Raw genomic sequence first — 6,271 nt, 5'->3', positions numbered from 1 at the left:
TTGCAGGTCACGTGCGTTCCACTGGGTCGCGGTCCCGCGCATGCGGTGCCTGGCCCCATCCTGACGTGCTCCACTGTCGTCATCACGTTCTGCGTGTGCGCAGTGTGGTGGCGGGGACGTGCTGAGGGACGGTGTCACGCATCATGGCCGTATCGTGCCCGATTGGTGGGAGCGCATGTGTCCACAATTCAGGTAATTTACCCACTCATTGATCCCTTATTGATCCCTATATATATCCTGACGAAGCCATTGAGGTGAAACACGCGTCGAGGTCTTGCACTTGGGGCTCCTTTATCTCTTTTTGGTCAGATCATGTCTTCAGGTATGTCCCTCGTTAGATGTGTTTATTAATATATCGCTATGCCACAGTGTTCATATTAGGCCTATAATATATAATGAGGCTGTGAGTTAAATACTTCTCACCTACTGGTGTACACTATCTTACATAGTTACTGGGGGCTTATGCTGTGGGCCTCATATTGAATGGTGATTATTGCTTGGTTAGCAAATAGAGTCATACAACATATTCCCCTACAGGAGTGGGTGATGTACATTATTACCACGGTTGTTCTGCATATATTCTTCTATTTAGTAGACTTATTACCATTTACTGTGAGACACAGCATATAGTCTGGTATCCGGAGACCGTTAGCACAGCTCTGCGGAGGTACATGGCTGTCCAATGAGGTGTTGCCCCTTGCTTCTCCGTATATCCTTTTCCAGCTCGCCTTTTTTCTTCCATATTTTATATATACATTATTATAATAAAGTTGGTATATTTTTTGATAATTGGTCCCACAGTTTTTTTTGTTATGACATTGTGTGTTGCCCCAGGTGGAGTGTTGTGCTGTCAGCGGTAGACAGAGAGGTTTTGTAGGTTTATATATATAAACTGCCGATATGTAGCTGGAATTTTCAGTTGAATAATAGACTCTTATTCTCATGTAGATGAGTATCTTGAGTGTCTGATCTCCTCACTACCCTAAGCACTTACTTTTTAAAAGATTAATGTCCTGCTAGCATGTCATGTCTTGCCTATAATCCCCAGTTTGTCGAAGAGACAATAGAGATCTTCATGCCTACAGAGATCTTCTTGAGGGATAAAGATTGCATGATAGCATCATGTGAACATTAAGTATACACAGGCTTAGGTTCGTTTTTTTAGTTTTTTTTTATCCTAAATGCTAGAAAACCACTCACCCTGAAACAATGGGGCAAATTAGCATTCATCCAATCCAAGGGTGTCAAGAACACACACACATACAAGCCGTGTGATAGATGCTCGCCACTTGCTGGGAGGTCACCATTATGAATCTTTTGAGGCAGGCCATTCTGTCAAATTTCAGGCAGAATCTCTGGAAACAGGCTTTTGCTACTCAAAGGGGGGCTTCTTGATCCATATAATAAAGTCCTTAGACATGAAAGGATGCCGCTTTCAATGACATGATTAATGTCGGAAATACCTGGCATGTGAACGAAGGGAAGTCTTCAAGAGATGACTGATGATGAAAAAAGATAATTAGGGAAATGTCAAAAGGCAGCATTTTACTGTTAGGCCAAAAGACCAGTAAATGGGGTTATTAAGTAGACGCAAGCAGGATGGAAAGGCAGGCAGTTTGGGGGGTTAAATGCCAATAGGCCTATACTCATCATTCATTATAAACTTGACTCCTTTACTATTAATGGAAGCTTTTCATTACATCAGATTTTCCTGCTTATTGAAACAGTTATGTGTTAATGAATAAGGAACTTATTGCTTTGGATCTTTTGCCGAATGTGCTGCCCATAATGCATGCATGGATAGTTATCCATATATCTAATAACAGAGTAAAGCAATATAGAAACATAATACATCTTTAGGCAGCAAATAAAATAGTTTAATACATAATGTGTTTTAATTAATGAGCATAAAAAATATCACGTAAGGTTAAAATCCTTATTAGTTAGGCCCCTTTCACACGGGCGAGTATTCCGCACGGGTGCAATGCGGGAGGTGAACGCATTGCACCCGCACTGAATCCTGACCCATTCATTTCTATGGGGCTGTGCACACGAGCGGTGATTTTCACGCATCACTTGTGCGTTGCGTGAAAATCGCAGCATGCTCCTCTTTGTGCATTTTTCACGTAACGCAGGCCCCATAGAAATGAATGGGGTTGCGTGAAAATCGCAAGCATCCGCAAGCAAGTGCGGATGCGGTGCGATTTTCACGCACGGTTGCTAGGTGACGATCGGGATGGGGACCCGATCATTATTATTTTCCCTTATAACATGGTTATAAGGGAAAATAATAGTATTCTGAATACAGAATGCATAGTAAAATAGCGCTGGAGGGGTTAAAAAAATAATAATAATAATTTAACTCACCTTAATCCAGTTGTTCGCGCAGCCCGGCATCCCTTCTTCTGTCTTCATCCGTGCTGTGAGCAATAGGACCTTGATGACATCACTGCGTTCATCACATGGTCCATCACATGATCCATCACCATGGTGATGGATCATGTGATGAGCGTAGTGACGTAATCAAAGGTCCTATTGCTCACAGCACAGATGAAGACAGAAGAAGGGATGCCGGGCTGCGCGAACAAGTGGATTAAGGTGAGTTTAATTATTTTTAAAAAAAATGTAACCCCTCCAGCGCTATTTTACTATGCATTCTGTATTCAGAAAGCTATTATTTTCCCTTATAACCATGTTATAAGGGAAAATAATACAATCTACACAACCCCTATCCCAAACCCGAACTTCTGTGAAGAAGTTCAGGTTTGGGTACCAAACATGGGCGATTTTTCTCACACGAGTGCAAAACGCATTACAATGTTTTGCACTCACGCGGAAAAATTGCGCGTGTTCCCGCAACGCACCCGCACATTTTCCCGCAACGCCCGTGTGAAAGAGGCCTTAGGAGTACGAACTGGAAAATTATCAAATATATATTTATTGTGGCAGACACCACTAGAGGGCGCTTAGGAGCTTGCTGCATACAACTTATGCATTAAACTCCATAATGATAAAGTATGCAGGAAACACCAGAGCTCCCCCTAGTGACAAATGGAGACAGGATTTTATATATTTATCTCCATGTCCTTGAAGTGGATTTGGAGCTCTGTATCACAAAAATGGATTGTTGTCTGGTGCACCAAAAAAAAAAAGCAATCGAAAAGTGTTATGCACCCAGGGGTGCGCCTAGCCTTTCTGCTGCCAGAGGCAAAAACTAAAAAGTCTCCCCCTTACCCCAATGCCAATTTCTTAACCTAACCCCTTTGCCACAATGAAACCGCTCAATGCCCATGTACTTTCCGCTGCCCCTCTCTTGGCCCTACCTGGTGCTGCCTGAAGCGATCGCCTCACCTGGCCTCATTGGTGGTGCACCCCTGTACTGTATGTACCCCAAAATGATACCAATGAAAACTATAAGTCATCCCGCAAACATAAAGCCCTCAGACAGATCTAAATAAATAAATAAAAAATAAGTATATATATATATATATATTTAGCAAATACCGCAGCAGCACAGTCGGACTGTATGAACTGGGTGCAATTCCTCCTGGAGGCCGGCTCCTCCTCCTCCACGAAATATGTATATATTTCCTGGAGTGCTGCCCTTTTTTCCATATATATATATATATATATATATATATGTAGTATATTTGGTATCACTGTAATCGTACTGACCCAGAGAATAGAGTAATCATGTTATTTATGACACAAAGTGAAAGTTGCAAAATTTATAACATAAAAACTCAGTGACAGAATTGCTGTCTCCCCCCCAGAAATAGTTAATATATTAATCAGATTAGTAGTAAGTAGTAAATAAGTTATGTGTACCCCAAAATGGTGCCATAAAAAAACTACAACTTGTTCCGCAAAAAAACAAGCCCTCATATGACTACATCTCAGGTAAAATTTAAAAGAAAAGTTATAGCTCTTGGAAGGCGACGATCAAAAAAAAAATGCTTGATCACTACTAAGCCCTAAAATGCATACATGAGGGCAAGGTTAAATCGCAAAACGTTGTTGTGTGGTTAATTACCTAAATGATTATCCACTTAACTACATTCTCCTTTAACCCACAAGAAATTATTCCCACTTCTTCACTTAACTTCTTATCTCCATAAATGTGCTTGACTCTTCACAGGTACTTAAAGTTTACCTGCATCTTGCAACTTAAGGAGGAGCTGTCACCTCTCCTGACATGTCTGTCTTAGTAGATACTTGCATTCCCCATTTAATAACAACTCAGGGGCATCTATTCTTATGATTGCATGTTGTGCCTCTGTTATTCTCACTAGAATCTTATAAATGAATTGCCAGCTGTCTGCAATTTTTTATTTATTTATGTACTCACTTATATAGCGCTGACATATTCCACAGCGCTTTACAGACATTATCATCACTCGCTGTCCCCAGTGGAGCTTACAATCCAAGGTCCCTATCAGTATGTCTTTGGCATGGGAGGAAACCAGTGTACCCCGAGGAAACCCACTCAAACAAGGGCAGAACATACAAACTCCACCCAGAATTTTCCCTTGGTTGGATTTGAATCTAAGACCCCAGCACTGCAAGGCACCGGTGCTAACCACTGAGCCAAAGAGCTGTAATGAAGGCCCATCTGGATGTTACGAGTTGGGTGCGTGTCCCTGCACAGTCTGACACTCGCAGCACCGATTGGATAGTGACAGACTGTGCAGGGATCTGCGCCCAGATGGATCCTTATTGCAGAATGCTGACAATTCACACATTAACTTCTAGAAGGATTAATAGAGGAATGACACAAAAAAATGTCAAAAGAATAGACGTTATGACATGGGGAATGCATTACTGACATGTCAGGAGAGGTGACAGATCCTTTTTTGACAGAAACGAATGGCTATTAGACTGATTTCCTAATATGCTTATTAGTGTTTAGCCACAAAGCAGAATTTCCTCGTGCTTTGCGGTAGTGAATCAATTTTTCCTGAATGGCGGTAAAAAACTAACCAAAAATTCATACTTACCTCATCCATTTGCTCGCGACAGGCCGTCCGCCGCCATCTTGATCAAAGCTCTCGCACCAAATCCCGTGCGTGGTGACGTATGATGTCACCACGCCAGTCATGCAAGATTTTGGGCTAGATCTTTAATCAAGATGGCGGCAGCCGCCCCTTCCCGGGCAAATGGTTGAGGTAAGTATGATTAAATGTATTATTTTTTAAATTTTACACTGTAATATTAATGCAATCAGCTATGAACGCGGCATTTGAGGGGTACAATGACCAGGAGCGCCACAATCACCGCATCCTGTCATTGCACTCACTACTTACAAAGAAATACGCTTCGTGATAAAGTCATTCATCACAAAGCAAATTTTTTTGCAAAATTCGGCGAAGCAGCTGAATGGAATTTTTGAATACTTTGCTCGTCTCTAATGCTTATTAATGAGGATATGGTGGGTGGTATTAACGAAAGTCATGGTCGAGAATAATGAACTGCCATGGAATGTATCAACATCCAGAACAAGCGAGTCAAATCTGAAAGCGGCTGTTACAAATGATGATAGCACATACACTGAAGTGCTCCTTTAATAAATTCATGTCTACCGTGCATGGCACATGCACTAACCTCCAAGCAAAACAAATCAGTTATAGTGATAGATGTCGAGTAGAAAATTCATGGGAACTTACTTCCATCTTCTATAAGTAAACTTCACTAAGGGCTTTTTAATACCTCTAGAAAAACAACACAGCCTCTTAATTTGCCCCAGTGATTGATAGTTCTGTGGCTGTGTACATGGCAGTTTATGTTATTACTCTACCATGGAAGTTGGTTGTGTAAAGGAAATATCTAGGCCCAAGGGGTATTCCTGCTGCATAATAATCAGCTAATATATTGTCTCTGATCGGAGTTGGTAATTAGTACTTACACATGGCTTAAAGAGGACCTTTCACTGCTCCTGACATGCCTGTTTTAATAGCTTCATGGATTCCCCATGTAACAACAATTCTGGAGCATCTATTCTTATGGCTCTATGTTGTGCCATTCATTTATTATTTCTACTAGAAGTTATGAATGAATTGCTAGCAGTCTGTAGTAAGGGTACAGAGGGGTGGTAACAAGATGGTGGTGTGTACCTGCACAGACTCGCTCTATCCAATCAGTCCTGTCATTTTCAGACTGTCCAGGTACACAACACCAATTTGTTACCTACCCTCTGTACCCTTACTGCAGACTGCTAGCAATTCATTGCATATCACTGTTTCCCAGGGAGCTTTGCACTTTGGATTGCTGTGTC

Source organism: Bufo bufo, chromosome 4 (assembly GCF_905171765.1).
Source record: "Bufo bufo chromosome 4, aBufBuf1.1, whole genome shotgun sequence".
Lineage (NCBI taxonomy): Eukaryota > Metazoa > Chordata > Amphibia > Anura > Bufonidae > Bufo > Bufo bufo.
This window is presented reverse-complemented; position numbering follows the sequence as displayed.